At 35.8% G+C, this 22,712-nt stretch overlaps 1 protein-coding gene across 1 annotated transcript in view; it reads right to left on the reverse strand.

The window, feature by feature from the left end:
* CNTN4 (contactin 4) overlaps positions 1 to 22,712 on the reverse strand; it is a 966,700-nt gene that overhangs the window by 806,865 nt on the left and 137,123 nt on the right. Inside the window, exon 2 of the mRNA XM_065935280.1 lies at positions 22,038 to 22,078. The gene's annotated coding sequence lies outside the window, so the exon portion shown is untranslated. The remainder of the gene's footprint in view (positions 1 to 22,037; positions 22,079 to 22,712) is intronic.

Consider the following 22,712-nt stretch of genomic DNA (forward strand, 5'->3'; position numbering starts at 1 on the left):
CCAAGTTCTTTTGGTGCCTAAAAACCTCAAGGCAAGCGTGCTGCGTGAGTGTGGGGGAAGCTGCTGCTACTACAGATGACCTTCTCCTGCTGAGAACCCTCCAGTAATCTTCTGAGAAGTCTCCAATGCTGTGACTTTTCTAGGAAACTCAAAACAGCAAAGCTGTTCTTTACCTGCGAATCAGTTTGTACAGCGGGCATTACACATCCTTCAGCAACAGAGCTCAAGAAATGAAATATTTAAATAATCGGATCCCAGGACATTAAGGCTTCTTGTCTCAGAAGTATGGGAACCTCAATCACAGTTAACAGTCCTTATTTAAAAATCCTCCAAGGGGACTGAATCTCCATCTTATTATGGTACCTTTTTTTTTTTTTTTTTTAATGGGAAAACTCTCAGGGCAAAATATGACAAAAGCAGATTTTAAGAGAACAAAACAAGTAGTGAAGAGAATTATTCTCACATATGTTTTAAAATTTACCAATTTATTTTGGAAATGACCAAAAGTCATTTCCAAAAAGGAATCCACAAAAGGCCTTGATACATGGTTGCATCACAGTTACCAGTATGAGAAAAACTACAGTAATTTGACTACAATACTTAGCACCTAAGATGTTCTTTACTAAAAGAATGAAGATTGAGTACAACTGTATCAAACTTCAAAAAAATCAGTCTCCTTTTCTGTCATATTTCACATTAAAAATACTCTCTTAACGCACATTTCAATGACTATTCATTGCTTCGGTGTTACAGTAAGACAGATAACACAAAATAATATTATACTAGTTCCTGTCCACATGTAGCTCACAATCTACTTAGCAAATATTTCTCCAGTGGAGGATATATTAAAATTAACATTTGTGGGAAAATTACTGCTTGTCTCTTTTTCTTCCATAAGATAGAAATTTTAGCCGGGAGGGCACAGGGTGACAAGAAGAACTATATCTTCAAGTCTCCTTTGAAGTCACACACACGACCATCTAACTAAGTGCTGATCCAAGGGACAAACCAGATCAGTCACATGGCAACTACTGGGGACTTTTCTTAAGAGAAAATACTGCTTCCTTTAACGTGCCTATGACAACAGAGCTCCATCCTCAATCACGAGGGCAAGGACGATGTCTGAAAAGCCTGGATCCCTAACATCCTGCAACACTGTGACTGCTTTGGATTTTCTACTTTGACTTGAAAAGAAAAACAACCATCAACTTTTACATCATTTAAGTCTCTGCAATTATGCATCTTCTTTCTCTTGGCAGCCATGTCTAGCTCTACCTAAGACTGTATGAAGAAGATATGCTAAAGTTCTAATGCATTTGATGGTATAGGTACCAGAAAAAATTCTGAAAATGCATTTGTAAAATAAAATAATCATGGAACTGCTAAAATATTTCACACCTTTGCATACCTCACATTTGGAAACTCAAAAATCCTCTGTTCAGGAAGACAGATGACACAATTTTCATTTTAATTAGAAGAACATGGCACAGAGAGATTATAAGACAAGTCCAAGCTAATAAAACCTACTCTTCATTCAGGGCCTAAATGGATTGCTTGCCTTAGTCCAGTATGAGAACTTTCATTCTTTTACATAAAACCCATCCAAAAAATTGCAAGAAAGGCTAAGTGGGCTATGGCAGTTTTTTGTTAGTCAGAAAGCGTGCTGCACAAAATCAATCTGGAAAAAAAAAAAAAAAGCTTTTATTTTCCTGAATTATATGATGATGAAACTGCAAAAAAAGAAGAAAAAATATCTGGAAAAACTGGCCCAGTTGGAGCTACACAGTGGGAAAATGGATGAAATTTTTTAGGTGTCCCTTCTAAATTACTTTATATTGCCTGAGTTTTCAATAAATGGAAAGTGTTGTACAGAAGGGGTTAGAAATATATTTGCAATTTTCACATTAAAACTGAAAGGAAACATATAGGGAATAAGTAAGGGAGAAACTGAATCTTGCTGAGGGGGAAAAAAAATGCATTTTACCAGTTGGAGAAAAGTCTAGGTAATAAGTAGAGACAATGTGATTTGTGAGGCAAGTTGCAAAAGGCACTCTAAGATGAGAGAGGGAAAATAAAATGAAGACGACAGCATGTTTGGGACTTACTGGGCAAAAATAAAATCACTTTCAACATGCATCCCACACACAGACACTCAGGCAGATTTAGTTGATCAGTTCTGACAATAACAAAAAGAAGTACAAGTGGAAGATGCCCAGCCATTTCTCAAGGTACACAGTTCTATCTGAAAATTAAACAACTAACTTCCACATCTGAGCAATACTTCCACTGCCAGGCAAGAGCAATGAAGTGGGCTTGTCCTACACTATTTGCTCTATTTCATACTATTTTTGAACTGATTCTCTGCATCTTGGAATAGGTGGTGTTTGTGTTCAGCTTCTATCCCAGATGGTAAATGTAGCAAGTTACATTAAAATAAAACAGTAGAAAATTCCTGATGGAGAAGATGCTCACATTCTTTATCTGACATCTTTTTCAAACTCCTACCACCTAAGACTGTAATATAAATAATGTATGAATGGGTCATTTTAATAACGTCTCATGTGTGAATATCAGCAGACTTGATAGTAACAGCCCGAGTAATAACATGCTATCAGAGGACCAGTAGATTTTTACTCTGAGTAGTAGACAAACCAACATGTAGACCTTTAAAGGTAATTGGTAATTGGCATCTTCTATGATCTCAATCCAACAAAACAAATATAGCATAAATGCCCTAACTCTGAATAATAACTTTGAGTGACCACATAGCAGCAAATATCACAAATAACAATATGCAATAAACCATGTGAGAAAAAATCAGGGATTTTTCTATCTCCAAATGTGGTGGTGCTCATTTATTTTGACAAGTACAATTTAGTTTTAATTACTCATCATACGGTGGTGAATGTGCTGTAGAATATTGCATAAAGTAATGAAAACTTAAATCTGTAATGGAAAGTCCTGGTAAGAGGCAACATTATATTAAATATCTGCTTAGAATAATGCAAAAGCAAGGGTTTATAGCAGGCATCTGAGTGAGCAGAGCTTTCACAAGGCATTAACGGCAGGGGGCCAACTCTAGTCCTTAACCTGCATATGCACTGCTTTCTCTTTCACCTCCTTGCCTCACCCACCTCAGTGAACGTTTACTGTTCTTAAAGCTCATCCTAGTAACATCTTGAATTTAAAGAGTGCTTCGAAATTTACAAAACAGTTTCTCATTCATTATCTCACTTTAACCCATACATTCTCAACTGGCTACAATTTTGCGGGAGGCAAAATTTTGGCATTGCTTGAAGACATCTTTCCTGGAGTAGAAAACCCACTCCAGTACCCATACTTGAGAAATCCCATGGACAGAGGAGCCTGGAGGGTTACAGTCCATGGGGTCACATGAAGTCAGACATGACTGCGCACGCGCGCGCACACACACACACACACACACACACACACACACACACACACACACACACACACACACACACACACACACACACACACCAAAGACATCTCTGGTGTCACGTGTAGGAAGGTGCTACAGAGAAGAGGCTACTGACAAACCTGTCAAAGCGCAGGGCCTACTCCCACAAATAACTGCCTGGCCCCGAATGTCAGCAGCTGAGGCTGAGAAACCCTGATTTAATCCTACAGCCACATGGTGTGGTACAGTAAGTGAACTGCTATCTGTGGATGAGAAACTTAGACCTGTAACTCTGTAACTTATTTGAAAAAAAAAAAAAAGAACACACGAAAGACAAGTATCTTCCTTCGGTGTCTATTTCAGAAAAAAATTATAAAAGTCCAATGATTCGTAGAAATTGTGGGAAAGCTTGGTGACCAAAACAAAAAAGCATGAAAATAATAAAGCGAATAATAAAGGGATAAACAGCAAAGAGGTGTGGGAAAAGGAAACTACCTGCAGGTACGCGAGTGCACCACAGGAGAGAGAAAACACCTAGATTTGGATCCCAGGCCTGCCTCTCACCCACCAGAGCAGACTTAACATTCTCAACAGAGAGCCTAGTTGACCGACTCGTCACAGGATGATTACTCAAAGAGAATTCATATGCAGTGCTCTTTATAAAACATAAATCACTGTCCAAATATTATTTATTATCATCAACACTAGAGACAACTTTCACCAGTCTCTCCCCACCACCCCGTCTTATCATCTAGCTAGTGATGTTCTAATTTGTGTTCACACACTGACTTAAAAAACCAGGTTCGGGTCCCAGAGCTAACACGTAGCTAGATCCCATAAAGATATGGGAGCGAGGAAGGGAATGTATGCAGGAGCAGTTAAAATCAATGGGTCTGAATTCAAAGTATGAAATTTATAGAGAATAAATAATCACTGAATAATCAGCTACCCGTTACAGTATACCTTTGGGTGAATTATATAATCTAAGTCTTCATTTGAATAATAGTATCAGTGCCTAAGGTTTTAAGAACTCAATGAAATACACACACAAAAAAAGAGTACACAATAAATACCTGATGTGATGTTAATGACCACAGGGCATGATGCATAGTAGCGGGAACCATCATTTAGTTTATTGTTGTTGTTAATTCAGTTGCTAAGTCGCATTTGACTCTTTTGCAAACCCTTGCACAGCAGCTTAGTAAGCTCCTCTGCCCATGGATTATCCAGGCAAGAATACTGGAGTGGTTGCCATTTCCTCCTCCAGGAGATCTTCCCTACCCAAGGATCAAATTCCAGTCCCTGCATCTCCTGCATTGGAGGCAGATTCTTTATCACTGAGTCACATGGGAAGCTGCATCATATGGTATACCTGTACATATAAATTTTTTCAGAAATCCTCTTATGTCCAACATGACCCAGAGGATCTGGGAAACAACTGTGGATGAAATGGACAAGGTCTCTGCCCTCAAAATCTCCACATTTCAATGAGGAAAGTAAGCGAATCAATATACGAATAAAAAGTAATCAAAAATTAAAAAATTTTAAGGGCCAGGAAATAAGACTAAGACATGAGATGCTAATTCAAAATATCTATGAAGACAAAGATTACACTTTCCAGAAACGATGTGAGAAACACACTGAATTATTAAATACAGGATTCATGACCCAGGAAGTTCAAAGTATGGTTGGTGAGTTCACAAACATGAGCAAATAAAGTGCATCGAGCAGATGATTTAAAAGGAAAACTCATCCATTGTTTTCTTAAGCAATATTTCATCCTAAAGTAAAGTATTTCATCTAACAGCTATCTAGGACTACTTCTTACTTAGTAGGAAATAACTTTCCAAATGCTTACTGACACAGAAGAAATGATATTTTTGCAATATTCAATGAAACTTCTTGAATCAGAATATCAAAAAGTAACAAGATGTCTATCAGTTATGCAGCTATAATGGGAAATGTTAAATTATTAAGAAATCTTGGCACATTATGGTCATACTGATTCCACTGAGGAAGAGATTAATAATAGCAAGTTGTATTCTGCTTCAAGGAAATAATTCAATTACATAAGAATTCATGAGCTGAGCTCTTTAGTAGCAAATTTATCAAAGGAGAGAGAGAAAAAAATTCTAGAATTGGTGTACAGATCTTATGGCAGAATATTGACTGCTTTCCTTTATTACTAAAATATTGTATCACTTGAATTTCTCATCTCACTTCTTATAAATACCATAACATCAACACCTCTCAGAAATAAATTTTTAAAGGAAATAAGCCTTCTTCTATCTGAAATAAAGTTACTGTTCAATCTTACAGGCAGAAAAAAATAATGCAGCAGAAATGGAAGTAGTTTAAACACTTTTAAAAACACAGACAGAGAAACAGACATAGAGAATAGACTTGTGGACCTGGGGAGAGTGGGGGAAAGGGTGAGATGTTTGGAGAGAGTAACATGGAAACTCACACTATCATATGCAAAATAGATTGCCAACGGGGAATTTGCTGTGTGGCTCAGGAAACTCAAACAGGGACCCTGTACCAACCTAGAGGGGTGGGATGGGGAGGGAGATGGTAGGGAGGTTCAAAAGGGAGCGGATATATGTATACCTATGGCTGATTCATGTTGAGGTTTGACAGAAAACAACAAAATTCTGTAGCAACTATCCTTCAATTAAAAAATAAATAAATTTAAAAAAAAAAACAACACTGACAAAGGAACCGAATTCTTCAATATACTTAGAATAATTACATAGCACAAAGTACACAGGAGATTTAGAATCTAGTCACCTTGATCAACTTTAATTAAAAGAAAACCAAACTAGTAATTTTAGACTCTAAGAATGCTCATTGACTCTTTCATAATTTTTAACAGCCATTTATTTACTAAAAGCAATTACTAAATATGTTTTTTTTCTTTGTGCTTTGAATATATTATCTGCTATGTTTCTGTGAATGTAACAGCCTCTAAAACAAAAAGTTAAAATTAAATTAACTGACATAACAGCTTAAAATCTACATAACGAAACCAAATACCCTGAAAAGGAAAGAAGCAATAAATAATTAAGATCATCTTTTTTTTCTGAAGTCTTTAGACATCAACAGTATTGATGACTTTAGAAATAAGCAGAAATGCTTTCAAAGACTCCTGCATAATCAAATTATTAAGTCAATATGTACCGAAAGGGGTTTAGCATTTTTATCCCCTTACTCAAGTATGTCAGTTAAGTTTCCTAGTGGATATGCTTTTAATCACCCATGTTAAATTTACAATTTAACCCAGAAAAAGAGAACATATTTTATAAAAGCTACAAAGTAAAATCAAAGTGATGTTCTATAATTTGATCATTATTACAAAGCAATATTGTTTCACTTCCAATAAACACCTTGACATTTTTTTGTTCCTTTTTCTTGTTCATATGTATGGAACATAACCAATGGAAATATTTAAAAAGTAAGGGAAAAGTAGACGGTAGTTTTTATCATTATTGACACATACAAACTGTGAATGCATAGAAGCATGTTTACAAAATACCAAACTGTTATAAATTATTAATAATATAGCAATAATAAGGTCCCAAAAGAGATATACAAAAATGTAATAAATGTAACTTAAACACTTAAATGTTTTGCTAAAGATTCATTTGGAAATAAGACCACTTTATTTTCAACATGACTTGCTGTATTGTTATAATCAAAAAACTCATCAGAGTATCTTTAACATTCAACCACATTGAAGGAAAAAATAAATTCAATCATTTCGTTAGCAACTGTTCTTTAATAAGTATAATCCATTCATTAGGTCAGTATGTATCTAATACCTACTATGTGCCTAGCAGTATTCCCCATCCTATAAATATGAACGTAGAATTTGTGTAGAAATCATCAGAGGTTACAATGCCATCTAGATTGAGATTATTTGAATTAAGTTGGGCCAAAATCAAATCAAATCAATGAAACAATTTGATATGCTCACTTTCCTAATGGTTTTTACTATATAAAAGATTGAATTTAAAAAATATATCAACTAGACAACTAGTTAAAATGGGAAAATAGTCTCCTTTTTAATATCTATGCTCCAGGGCATTACTTCAAAGAATCTATACCAACTTTATTTTTCAATGTAATCCATGGTATATAATGTACAAAAAAAATATAAAACCTGCCTCTATAATTTATCAATATTACAAATCAAGAAAAATTAGTAGCACTAACTCAATTTCTTTAAAATATTACAGTAGTTTTTGCCAACATGTCACGTTAAGAGAAGAGGTTACCTAGTATTTTATAACTAGTGCTAAATTAAATAATTCATTTCCTGACTATTCAAAAATCCCCTAATACAGAAATGGCAGTGGCCCTTGAGGAAGCAGAAGGAAAGGCAAATTCATTCTTTCCATTTATTACCAAAGTCCCCTTAAATGACTTATTTGGACAAGGACATATTTTCTAAGGGACCATTAGTGATGGAACCCTGAGAGCCCTCTTTCCAGGGACCAGGACCTCTAAATGTAAGTGAGAGTGATCAGAATCAAATGGGAACACAAAAATCAGAATTGAGCAAAATGATATAAAGAGCTACTCCTTCATTTATTTAGTACCCCTTAACTTTGCTGTTTCCATTAAAAAATACTTCAGGAACAGAAAGTCACCATATTTTATTAGCATTCCTGAAGCAAATATTTAATATCCTAGATGGCTATGCTCAACTTCCCAAATGTTAATTGATGCCATTACAAATTGCTTGTGGCACATTCAAGGTGTACCAGGAAATTAACAACAGAGCTTCTAGAACAGAAAATACATTTTAATAACTGGTCAGGAGGATTTGTTTTTCATTAGCTTCTTTTCTATGGCAAGTAATAAGACACTCCTATTTGGAATTCTAAAGATATTGAGATAATGACACTCTATAAACAGGTGACAAGGCAACATTAGCATTGTAAGCAGAATTTCTCCTCAGATTTAGGAGTAACAGTTACAGGTGCCATTACTAATTATTCTTTTAATATAATTTAGTTTCTTCTATTAATTAGAACAAGAACAAAATCAGTGAAAGTTTCTATTGTAAATAATCAGGGATTATATTGACAACTAAGTATTATGCTCTGGGTTTCCATAAGCATTGTCTACTTGTGTCTTTATTTTGGACCTTGTAAGGTAATAAGATTATAATAGCATATTATAATCTTTGGGGGCATATGGTTATGCAGTCCAAAACTGAGTTGAAACGAAAAGAGAGCTATAGTGCAAATCATTTCTCAAGCAAAAGTTCCAAAATAGTTGTTACTTTTATTTCTCACTGTAACCTTTAATTACAGAGCTCTCAAGTATCATGACCTCAGAAGTATATAATGATGAAAAGAAAAATTAGTGAAAATCAATGATAATAGTTCTCTGAAGAATACAGAAATCTGTGATGGTTCCCAAGATTCCTGCCCTTTGGTGTACATAACTTCTGTAATCTCTTCCCTATGAATCAGGTCATGAGTATGATAGATTTCACTCCTGTCCTTACATCACCTTATAGGACTAACGTGACTAGATTACGGTTCCACATCACTGGGCTTTGAGTTATTCCAAAGGGAGATTCTCTGAGAATCTTGACCTATTGAGATAAAAACTGAAAGTGACGGGCTCCGCTCCTGAAGCGAGAGATAAGTAACAGACTGCCCCCTTTAGTATGAAGAAGAAAGCTGTTGTGTTGTGAGGTATTTATGAAGAGCATCATGCAGAAGGACTGGAGGGCAGCCTCTGAGTGCTCACAACAGTCCTGATTGACAGAAAGCCACTCAGACAAGGAACCCAGACCTCAGTTTCACAGCTGCAATAGGACAGATGCTGCCAACAGTCTGAAGGAGTTTGGAAACAGTTATTTTGCTAATTCAGTCTCCAGATGAGGACCTGGCCAGCTGATACTTCCATTTCAGCATTATGAAACCTAAGCAAATAGCTCAGCTAAGCCATGCTGGACTTCTGACCCACAGAACATATGAGATAATAAATATTGATTATTTAATTTTTTAAAATCCATGGTCATTTGTTACACAGCAATAAAAGTCTGATACAGATGGACTGTCATGTATTGAATATTTTCGAAGACTCTGCAGGCATTGTGTTAAATCTTATATTTATTGTTCCATTCAAATCAAATTCAGAAGTCAAACATTATCATCAACCCTATGTTACAGATGAAGTGCAAGTTTACAGGGTAAATATCTTGATTGAGGTTACAGAGATAACAGAGATGACAGCTGGAACTTTAACTCATTCTATTTAACTTCAGAGCCTATGCTCTTGAAGCCTGCAACCTTCTCTCCTTGTGACAAAGGGCACTGAGGTGATGGTACCAAAACCTGGGTTTGAATCCCATTTTTCTATAAATTAGCCATGCTATTTAAAGAAAATACACCTTACTTAAAGGAATATACCTTATTTAAAGGAATACACCATATTTAAAGGAATACACCTTATTCCTGGCGTATGAATGAAAGAGTAGTACATGCTCTAAAGTCCTTTCAAATCTAAGTTTCTCCCATGAAATTAAAACCCTATATTCTAAATTATCCACATAGAAATGAATGTAGTTTTATATATAAGAAAGTAAATTACAAGGGCCAATGACTAGATATCTCATTTTGTCACGAGAGCCACCTTACCTCTATGAGATTCAAAACCCACACTAAACATTTTGGGGAGGTGTATATACCCCTGGAAAGGGATTAGGAGATACTAAAACATCGTTTATTTTAAATTCCATGTTTGGTATACATCCCAGCTAAAGTAGACACAGAATATGGTATAAAATTCCTCAACAGGAATCTTAAAAGAATAAAATATCTAAAAGTGGGGTCCAATAACAACACTCATTATAGAGGTAAAAGTAGGATTTGGGTTTTTTTTTCCAAAAGAACACATCTATGACAAGAGAACTGTGAGTGGAATCCAAAGTCACACTATGATGGGACAGTTTTTCCCACTCTCTGACTTTTGAAGTCAAAGATTTCTGTTTTTCTGCTTTCCCTCCGACTCATTGGATCTCATTTGTGTACTTCTTCATGGCCCCCTCTTCCCTCTCCATTTAACTCCTTGCCCAATCTATGCTGCTCTCCACACTTACACTGCTTATAAACCTCAACCAATGTCTTAACTTAATCCTATAAGCTAGATCCTTTGCCCCAGCCCTACCAATTCAACCACACACACACACACACAATAATAATAATAAATACATGGGTCTGTCTTCTTCTGCCATCTACTTGCCCTCTTTCAGTAGCACTAACTGATCTGAGAAACAAATGCCATTTGCAGTCATGAGACACGAGTCATGATCTGGACCACTCTGCACTAGGCCCTATCTGTTCAGTCCTCTCTGGTTGTAAGACCACAAGCTTTCATCATTCAACTTTTCATTTTTCATAACACTTCTTTACCTCCTGCACAAAACTGTTCATCGATGCCTCCGAATACTGCTGTGATAGCAGCTACCTGTATCTTGGTTACTGAAGGCCCTCTGCAATTTTTTAAGGTATTTTATTTAAAACAGCAGATGATTCTGTTTTCAGCAACTAATATTTTCAGTCCCATTAGAAAATTCCCCATGCATTAGGAGGGCTCAAGGGAACACTTTCACCATCTGCCTCTTCGCTTGTTCCATACATAACCTCGTTTCTCCATTACAACAAATCCTCTCCTCAAAGCTGGATTTCACCACATCCAGTCAACACAAATATCAACAGGCTACAATATGCTATGTGATGGTGTCAGGAGAATACATGCTGTCCTGCCACCTTAGCAAGGTTTTCCATCAACAAATGCACCAACTAGCTGTTTTCATGTTAACTTAAGAGAGTGCTCAAGCTTATCATCTAAACTTCCAGGTATGATGAATGACCAAGGCAAAAAACACATTTGTTAAGGAAGCAGCACACATAAGCTTGTAAAGCTTTGATTGATCATGTTTACCCAATGGATACAAATGTTATTGACCTTTAAACAATATGTGGAGAGGGGGTTATGTTTTGTTTTCTTTTCCTTTTTGAAAATGGCTTTTTTGAACCAGTGTCTTCTTGGGCTTGCACAATGGAATGGTATAGAATAGTGGTTACCAGTGATTTTGTATAAACAAAATTGATTCCTTTTGTCAAGAATGTGATGAGGTATGGAAATGTTTTAGGTTCAAGTAAGGAAATAGTCCACTTCCCTTTCAGGGTTCTTTATTGCCTCTATTATTTATGTATATACAAACTAAAGTAACTTGGGTTAATAAACCAAAATTCTTGGGTTTGGCTCTGGAGCTAAATATTAACTATTTTTCTAAAATGTCTTTAGAACCTTGTTTCAGACCCCTCTGTACCAAAGATAAAGATAAAAATACATCCAGCTAATCATTCAGCAATTATTAATGCTGTGCCCATCACAGGCCTGAAAACGGTGCGGCATTCAGTTTACGGCACTAAGCTGTTCGGTCTCTGCTCTGATGCAGCTCACGTGCTTGGACAGAGACCATGAACAAACAAGCTTACCATTTCAGGTGGGGAAAGCTGCTATGTAGCAGTGAGAAGAAACAGAGGAGGTATAGACAGTTTGCTAGAGATGATGATCCAGGAAAAATATTTGAGCAGAAATTCAAAGAAGTAAGGGACCCAGACATGCAGATATCTGGGGGGAAGAGCAATCCAAGAATAGGGGACAAATATTTGAATCTTCAACAAATATGAATAGAACATTGAACATTCATGTGTGTCAACATTCTCCGAAGACCTAATAAGGCATGCGACTATCGTATCTTAAAAGTACCACACTTTCTGCCACTTCTCTGTCTACACTTGGGTTGCTATTTATTCCCCAAAACATGACTCACCATGGAAAATACTGCAAAGCCCAGAATAACTGTTTTGACTCAACTAATACATACAGAATAACTCATTATATTTTGCCCCACTGCTCAGTTTTAGAGCCATTTTATCAAAGAGAATACAGTTCTTAGCAATATTCCATTTAATCAAAAAGATACCTAATATGACAAGAAATCCCCAATCTAGGCTACAACATCAGCCAAAGAGGAAAAAAAAGAAGCAATTTGCCCTGCAAAACTGATTTCAAAACTATCATCATCCATCATCATCATCATCAATCACAAGAGGCAGCTGCTTTGGCAGCATTATTTTAAGTCCACATTTAACAAGATGACAGCTTAACCTTCTTAGAAAACCACAGTAATCTCTCCTTACAACCCTAACCAAGTACAGAGAAGCAGATTGGCTTTAATGTAGAAATTGGCTTTCATCTGATTTCATAAACACGCAAAGACATTTGATGATTTAATAGGTACTCGGGTTTTTCTTCTGAACATTTGACATTCTATCAGGACTGGTGAGGGCTATGTTACTCAAGGATTATTACAGCCACCACCTCAGCAAGAATTTATCAACAGAACTGACTGAGTCTGATGGCCAGGGAGAAAGCCATCCATGTTACACTACTATGTTTATCATTAAAATAGATAACCAATGAGAGGCTACTTCATAGCACGAGGAACTTTACTCAGATAGGAAGGAAATCCAAAAAAGTGGGGATGCATGTATACATGTAACTGATTCAATTTGCTGCCCAGCAGAAACTAACAACATTGTAAAACAACTATACTCCAATAAAAATTACTTTAAAAAAGAAACCATCCATACAAATGTACCTTCCAGAGCAAGGAACATTTGCCTAATACATATTAAAACAAAATGACCATGCTTCACACATGACAGACATTTCTTTCCTCATTCAAAGCTTGCATTTAACTGAACTCCAGCTCTCACTGTTCACATCCATATCCCAGAGCTTTTCATAGTTCTATGTATTTATTTGTACTATTTACTCAGCATGCAGGGGCCATCACCAACATCTCTATATATTCATATCCCAAGCAGAGACACTGACCAAATTTCAGCAGCAACCCCTTCCATAAAACTCCCTCTGGAACCCCAGAGAGTAGTTTTTTGCCTCCTCTGAATTTCCTATCAGACTTCAGCTGTATCTTTTTTAAGAACTCATCTTGTATTCTACCTGATCATAGAGTCATTTGTTTGCATCTATCATCCTGTTTTTCCTGTTGATGAAAAATATTTATGGGCAATTATAATGGCAGTTTATCTTTTTACCTATTAAAATAATCTTCCCTTATTACACTATTACAAAGATATGTGGTAAATTAACAATTTCTACACATCCCAATTATGCTGCACTTCTGAACAAATATCCTCAGTGAAAAACATGCCTTCCATCATTTCCATCATAGCTAAGGGCAAGAATCAAAGGCAGTAACTACGAAAGCTACTTAAAGCAAATGTCAAAAACAGCCGTTCTATTATGCAAAAGAAATTTTAAAAAAATAATAGCAAAAAAAATCTCCCCATTAAAAGTTTCCTTTCAGAATAAGAGGCATTAGGACTTTTTTTCATTATAATTTCCACAACAGCTAGCACACTGCCTTGATGACAGTTTGTGGGATGAATAAGTAAATGATTGCATGATTATGTGCACATTACTGCAGCTCAGACACAGAATATAAAAATTGTGGGGAGTGAAGATGGCTGCAAGACTAACATGGCCAAGGTAAGCAAGGAGTACAGGCTGAAATTTAGGAGAAAAGGAAAGGTAGATCAATACTGTTGTTAAACAGCATCTTAATAGAGAGTATGAGGTTAAGAATCATATCTGTACCTGAGGAAGATAATCAAGATCAATGACATTCTGAAAAATTAGCATACAGGAAGGTGTTCATCTAGAGAATGTGAGAGGTGAGAGAAATTGCACATACACACACGTACCTATCTGCCTGCCTGTTGCTGATGAAGCTGGAAGAAGGAACAGGAGAAAAAAGGATAATTCTCAAAAGGCAACTCTATTTACTACTGCGGTATATGTATTGATTCCTAAAAAAGTATGAGAATTTCAGCATACCTCGATGGTTTGTGATTAATTATAGGATACCTCGTTAAAGCTAGCTGAAAGGTACATCATTTTTCATGACACAGGACCAATGAGACTCAATTAATAAAATGAAATATTAAGTCAAATTTAGAATTCTTCCCCACACAGTCATTTCTCTGAAGAAAAAAGAACATGTGTGCTCATTTTTTATTGTTTCAGATTAAAACAGTAGGCATTTTACAACACATGTACATGCTAAATTCCTAGGACTCAGTGTTCATAGAGGTTTTCTTTTCCCTACTTCAAAGTCTGTACTTCTGAAGCACTGTTACCAGAGTTTCAATGCAATAGGAGCTTTTAAGAAATTAATTATGGCAGGAGAATCATGTTCTGAGTCAGTGTGCACTGTTCTTAAATTTTTCTGAAAATATGAGAACCATCACGTGAGAACCTATCAATTGTGACATGCCCCAACTTGCCTATCTTATTCATCTTCACATGCCAGAAAGTACCTGATGCAAAAGGCTCCTTAGGAAGAGCTGTTAAACTGTGTTGAGTATTTCAACAATGTATCTTTTCCCCTAGTATTCAGATTCTCAAAAGTGCAGTTTAAAACCACAAATAAATTAAGGACTCCTCCTGCCTCATTTCTTCTCATTCAAGCTATTATCAGTCTACCTTCTGTTAGGTAGACTCCCAAAATCTGAGTGGCTCCCAAAATCTGTTCTATGAAATATTTGTTATCAAAGAGTAGGGGAGTGGGTTCTATCCTGAAAATATGTGAATACTTGTCTTTGAAGCAGTAATCTATTTTCAGTTCTAGAACTTCTCAGTTTAATATGGATACATACATTGTGTGTATTATGGTGAGTGCAAAATTACTTTATTTGCATCCAACTCTTTACGAACTCACAGACAGCAGCCCGCCAGGTTCCTCTGTCATGGGATTTCTCAGGCAAGAATACTGGAGTGGGGTGCCATTTCCTACTCCAGGGGATCTTCCCAACCCAAAGGACCAAACCCGTGTCTCTTGTCTCCTGCACTGGCAAGCAGGTTCTTTTCCACTAGAGTCACCTGGAAAGCCCATGTACTATGGTAGAGAGATAAAAATGTATATAATACATCTGGACTTAAATGATTTCAGAATAGCTTTTAATTATAGTACTGCATTGGACTCCCATACCTTTTCACACACTGAACATGAAATATCAAAAAATTACAAGGCTTTCAGTTTTGTTTCAAATATTTTCCTGTAGGCAACCAACCAGTTCATCCTAAAGGAGATCAGTCCTGGGTGTTCATTGGAAGGACTGATGTTGAAGCTGAAACTCCAATACTTTGGCCACCTCATGCCAAAGAGTTGACTCATTGGAAAAGACCCTGATGCTGGCAAGGATTGGAGGCAGGAGGAGAAGGGGATGACAGAGGATGAGACAGTTGGGTGGCATCACTGACTCGATGGACATGAGTTGGGTCAACTCCAGGAGGTGGTGATGGACAGGGAGGCCTGGCGTGCTGCGATTCATGGGGTCGCAGAGTGGGATACGACTGAGCGACTGAACTGAACTGACTGAACCAGCATATATTAGTCTTTTTGATTGCATAGTCTCTTTGAACATAGATAATGGACATCTGTAACATGATTACTTCATAAAAGAAGAATTTTAACAATGTACTTTTCACATGGAAATTCTAAGTTTTAAGAATAATATTTCTACAAATTTTTGAATCTTTATTTTGACCTTATTTTTGAGAAAGGCATTACCTTTTACTTGTCTGTATTAAACTATACAGTGTGTCTCCTCCATTCCATTTTGTTTATTTACTCACCAAACATTAAGCCCTCAATGCACCCCATTCATGGGTCTGGAAATCAGTCACATAAAGATGAATATAATAGGTCTCTGCTCTAATGGAGCCCTTGTCTCATTTGGGAGAGAAAAATATAATAACAATAACTCAAAACAGAGGTCGCTGACATGAGAAAGATGTACCCACTTACAAAATAAGGACACGTCTGCCTTGGATAGTCAGAGACAGCTTCAAAGAGGAAAGCCTTCAAAGAATGAGTTTACCAAGCATCACAGGACAGTAGATTGAGGTGTATAACACAACCAAAGAGAGAAACTCCATTTGCTGAGACATGGAAAAAATATAGATGTTTAGAAGATTGAAGTGATTAGGCAAACTAGACCATGACTTGCATGTCAAACTAATTTCACTGAGAATTTTCCAAAAGCAAATATTATAGATCGGGGTGGGGTGGGGGCAGGGGATCAAATTCTCCATCTTTTGTCTCCAAATCACTACCATACTTGGGAGTATTCATGCGAGTAGACCTGGACTGAATTTCTGCACATGCTCAGTGCTTCTCGGAAACGTTAGACAGCTCTGGGGCTGGTCCCTTGAGAGATTAAGGCGACCTGCACAAGGCAGTAAGTGATTCTGTGATGTATTGCATAATTAATGCTTACTGAAAAAGAAAGGGTAACATCCAAATCCTTCTCTACCCATACCTAATATTGACAACAGAGTAAAAGAAGATGCAATCCACTATTCAAAGTACTATTTCCTTACCTCTGCAAATTTAAGCAATACATACGTATTCTGAATTTGTCATCTGCCTGGAACTTGGTGAAAAACTGCCATGATTAAAAACCCTCCTCTAAGCTTCCCTTGTAGCTCAGTTGGTAAAGAATCTGCCTTCAATGCAGGAGACATGGGTTCAATCCCTGGGTTGGGAAGATGCCCTGGAGAAGGAAATGGCAACCCACTCCAGTATTCTTGCCTGGAGAATCCCATGGACAGAGGAGCCTGGCGGGCTACAGTCTATGGGGTCACAAGAGTTGGATGTGACTGAGTGACTAAGCACACAAGCTCCCCTTTTCCATGACCCCGTTGCAATTAACCCTTTATATATTTAATCTTTCCACCAATCTAAAATGTTAGGCATATGCTTTAAGGATATACTTTTCATGATCTCTCCCCCTATGTTTGGCCTGAGTTCCACCTCCCTTTTCAGAACACCACCATCTTAAAAGTAGACACTGAAGAGAACAAAAGCTGTATGTTGCTTACCATTTTGTCCTCAGGAATTAGGGTAACACTTAATGCATGCTAAAGAGTTGAAAAGTATTAGATGGATACATAGATGGATGAATGAACAAGTGGATGGGAGGAAGAAAGTCAAGGAAACGAATAAAAGGACAAGTAGAAAGAAATAAAAGAAGAAAGAAAAGACACATGGAAAGAGGAGCAGAAAGAAGAGTTCACATGTGTCAATAATTTCATCCACATTAGTTAGGATTCTAAATTGAGTAACAAAGACTCAGTGCAGACTAGCCTAAACAAAAGGGTCAATTATTGGTTTCTGTAGCTCCCAAATACCCAACGATACAGAGCAAGGAGCTAGACAGAGAGTAGCAGGACACAAGACCTTAGCATACAGAACTTAGAGGCCTCCACTCTACAGATCTTTCCCAGTCTCCTGTTCAACCACTTGTCTGGGTACCTGAGGTTACTTTAACCTTATGAACATCAGTCACCTTCCTTGATAGAGAGCTCCTCATCCTCACATCCATACTTTGAGGGTCCTTTTTACAGTTTGGCCTGCGTCTTTTCTAATCTCTTTGTCCAGAGGAAGAGACAACTGTGAAATAGTTAAACTTGGGACACTGGTCCATGAATTCTGATCAGAATTGCTACTATATCTGTTATAAAAAGCAGAGCTATAAGCATATAGCTATAAACTATGCCCTTACATTTTGGGCTACCAATGTCACTTTGTTTTTGAATTATGCAAAGATAGCACAGACATTAAATGTCAGATTAATAGTTAATAAAAAATAATAAGATTTTAGAATCAGCTTTGAACAAATATTGAGGTTTAATAACAACCTTTGCTGTATCTGAATAATATCCAATTTCTGCCCCACTCATGTCATGGTGTGACATGAGGATCCAATAAGATGAAGTACATAAATACACATAATAAACCTATGAAATGCAGTGACTATTGTAGTTGGCAATTCTCCTATTTTTAGTATTAATTATTAAGAAACAGAGCAAGAATGTCAAAGAAACCATCTATAGCCTTGTGATTTCTAATGAAGATTTCCCTCTGATCTTTGATAAAATAATTATTACTCATTTAATTTTTAAAATAACTGTGTTCTTTCCAGAACCAACATACATTTTTTTTCACGTCTCTTGCCTAGTAACTAAGACCATGGATGCAGATGCATTCTTTTTTCCCTAGTATTTCTTACATTAACTGTGTTCACATTAAAGAAACAATATTGTGAGGTGATTTATCCAATAAAGCAGAAACCAAGAGGATAAGTAAGATCACTTTAAAAGTAGGAAGCAAATATAATTGGCCCACCCACTTCAAACATATCACATGGGAAAAAAATCAAGTCTGAACCTCTACTATCTTGTTGAGTAGACAATTTTAAATTTTACAAAACAATTCTATTAAACACAAGTGAGATACATAGAAACACATGAATTGTACCAAAGCAGGGAAAAAAGAGAAGAGAGGTAAACGATTAAGTTGGGGAACAGACAAACAGAATGTGCTGGTCAGAAGGCAGCGAGATTTAGATGAGCAACAGTGAAAGGACAAGCTGATGGCAATGACCTTGAGCAGCAAGTTCTGACTAGAGGGCATCTGGATGACTTCCTGGAAGAGGCAGAAGTTCAGCGAGACATAAAAAGACAAGTAGAACTTTGACAGCTAAGGAACTGGAAAAGAAGGGGGCATCCTTGACAAAGGAAAGTGTATAAAAGGCAGAGAGCCAGGATCAAACACTGGGTAAAACAGCAAGTGACAAATAGCAAGAGCATCGAGAACATGAAATCATGGTTAGAAAAACTGAAAAGTTAACTATGCAAGATTCTCAATGTCAGCATTATAGCTATCTAACCAATAATACAGTTAGCGATAAAATGTAGAGAATAAAACTGGAATTCACTAGAATACTTAGGATATTTACAACTTTGTTAATTAATTATTATTATGTTGGCCTCTGAAAATAAGTATATCTAGCTACTCTATTCATATGTTCATATAATTCTAATATGTAACACACAAAGAATATCCATTATTTTAATTATTTAATTATTTTTAAATATTTCCCTTATAATTTGCTTCTACGATTTGCACTCCTTTGAAGGGAAATAATGCATTTATATATTACCTTTGTCAAGACCATGCTGAAAACCACCCTTTGCCATAAAAAGATATCTTTACTAATGGCATATAATCAAGCAGGCACTTCATTAGTCGTTAAAACTTACTGCAAATATTCAACAGCTATGTAGCAATCGCAAAGAAAACAATGAAATTGATTTCAAACTGTAATGCCTGTGATTTGTCTCATAAAACACAGAAAAAAAATTTTCTGCAAAAAGAAAGACATGCAATGAAGGTTTTATTACCATTTGATTTACAAATGTTTAAAATATAGTTTTTAATATCTAGCACTCACGATGCTAAGTTTTCCTAAATGAAGTTAGTGTTTTAATAAGCTTTGCTGCTTGTTATTACCATATTCAGAGATGAGTTCTTTTTTTCCCTCAACAATGAATAACTAATATGTAGACTGAATCCATATAAAATTGACATCATCTTACCATTTTCACCTACAAAATGGCAATTTTTTATATTTAACCTAAAAACATAAAATAGCAGAATCTTAAAATTAGGAAAACAGTCTAAGAGATCTAGCAGATTCTTTGGCTTGACTCATAAAAAACCCCCTCTGGTATGAAATTGCAATCATTTGCTATCTGCTGTTGAAGTGTCTGAAATAAACTTAATATATGAATGGGAGCAAAAAGAAGCAGTCAACACAGAATAAACCAAATACTCTAATGGATCTTTTTCCTTATTCATTCACCTTATAAATAAAAGTAAAAGAGGAAAAAAAGAAAGGAAAGGAAAAAAGAAAAACAAATCTCAAGCAAATATCTTACCTCACAACAGTAAAGGTGCCTGAACATTATTTAGAATTGTTTTAAATGACCAGATAGGGGTATAAGGGTTTACCATTTGGACTAAATATACAATGCATTTCTTTCTCTAATTCAAACAAAAGGAACTAAAATTAGCATCTCTAAATAACACTTTTTCATCTAAATAGATTGAAAAAATCAAGTGAATTATTCAAATCTAGCAAAGGAAGCCACTAAGAACACATATTTTAATGCTCTTCAGCCTGAAACCTATCCAGGAAGAGAGAAATCAGATAAAAGATAACCTTGAGCTAACAAGGTTATAAGGTATTCTTTCAACATGAGAGATTTTTCAAAATGAGTCAGTCCTGTGTCTCCAAGTCGGGCAGAACAAAACGGGCACAGAGGGAAGCCTGCCTTTCTAGATCCACTCAAACTCCAGAATTCAGTAAATACACAAGAATATTGGTGACTCGACAATCAACTGAACCTTTCTGCACTCTTTTCCCAATAAAAGAATTTACTTTACTTTGCCACCTCTTAATTCATAGCAGTTTTACCAACATGAAGATACTCACTTCTAAACTGTAACTTTTTGAAGTAAGAAATGAAGGTATTTCAAGGAAAGAAAAAAACCTAAGAAATCTTGATTTGACCCACTAACCCATACAAATGAGGAAAGCAAACTTGAGGTAAAGTGAGATGTTCAAAATCCCACAGCCTTTGAGAGTAAGAACAGTCTCCAAATGCTTGATTCAAGAACTCCTGGCTTTGTGATGACCTGACAAGTTAGGACACCATCCTCTTTGTTGTGATTCAGTCATTTTAGCTATAAAACTGGGTGGTACGTGTGCCTGTGCATGTATCTGTGTGGGGCTTAGAAAGGCATTAGTACAGTTAAGACTCAATTTTTCACTGATTAATTAATCACTCCTAAATGGTCAGTAATCCTTTTTAAGTCTAAGATCTTTCCCATAAATTAAACTTCCTAATGCCACAGGATTATCTGCAATTGGGTAACCAAATACAAATCACGTTATTATCATGGAACCACCAAAGTAAAATTGCTAAAATAAACAAACTGATAATTCTCTAGTATTCGATGTATGCACTAAATGAGAAGGAAAAAAGACAGAGAACTTTGTTCAAATTATAAACACAGGTTGAAAAAGAATCAAAAAGACAATTTGATATCTGCTATTAAGAACAGAGACATCTGATCGCTAAATACAAAAAAAAAAAAACATAAAATAATGCTTGTAGGACTAAGGTGTGTTCCAAAATGCACATTTTGGTAATAGAATCTAACTTAGAAAATAAATAAATGTCATAAAAAGCAAAGATTTACAGCTGAATAAATATGTGAAGGAAGACAAACAAATGCATTTAGCTATCCAAATAATGAATTTCAAGTAGTTAACTTTCCTACTTTAAAAAACTGTGCAGTTTTTAAATGCACTGATAAATGAGATTTAATAATAAATGCTATTTGCAAATTAATTTTGAGGACCAAATACTAAATTGAAAATAACCATAAGTATCTTATGGTTTAATGTCAAATACATTGCTATTGCTTTCTGTATATTTTATTTCCATAAATTATAAGTTAATTTCATAACTCATAAGGAAAAGGAATCCTAGTTAGGATCAACATCAAAAATATTGTACAATTTCTCTACAGAAAAATATATTTGTATATTGCAAATATATATTTAAATAAAATGGTACATACCCCAAAACATGTTATTCATCTCAAGTTCAATTGCACATCACCTACAAATAAAGAAATGGGTTTTAGAATAAAGCATAAATCTAGACTTAAAAAAAATAAATCATCAGTTGCATTCCAGAGGTATCACTGGTGCTGGAAGAAAGTCTCAGTGGCATGTTATGGTAGAAAAACTTTCTCAGTCAATTACAGAGAACCTGATTTTACCAAGATATTCCTTAAACTGTACAGTAAGTTATACTGATGAGCAAGAATACTATCACAGTGAATCCATAAAAAAAGGCCAACAGGATGATCTATAACTAAATATCTGGGAAAAAAAAGACACTGATACTGCAAAGATACTGATACTGCAATATGTTTAAATAAGTAAAGTTAAGCATCTGATTTTCATATTAAAGTCAAAACTGTCCCATTTGAAACTAAAGAATAAACTAAAGATGGTTAAGAGCAACTATATTCATTTCTTATAATAACTACCATGAAAACAATCCCCTTATCCCTTTCTTTAAAAATCACTGCCAAATTTTTTGATCAGAATACATTGTACAAAAATTCAAACCTAACTTAAGTAGGACAATCTGTGCAACAATTATAACAATTTAAAATAGTATGAAGGCTGTCCAAGACTTACAAATCCACTTTTTTCATCCTCAAAAATCATACACTACACCTTTC

Source organism: Muntiacus reevesi, chromosome 4 (assembly GCF_963930625.1).
Source record: "Muntiacus reevesi chromosome 4, mMunRee1.1, whole genome shotgun sequence".
Lineage (NCBI taxonomy): Eukaryota > Metazoa > Chordata > Mammalia > Artiodactyla > Cervidae > Muntiacus > Muntiacus reevesi.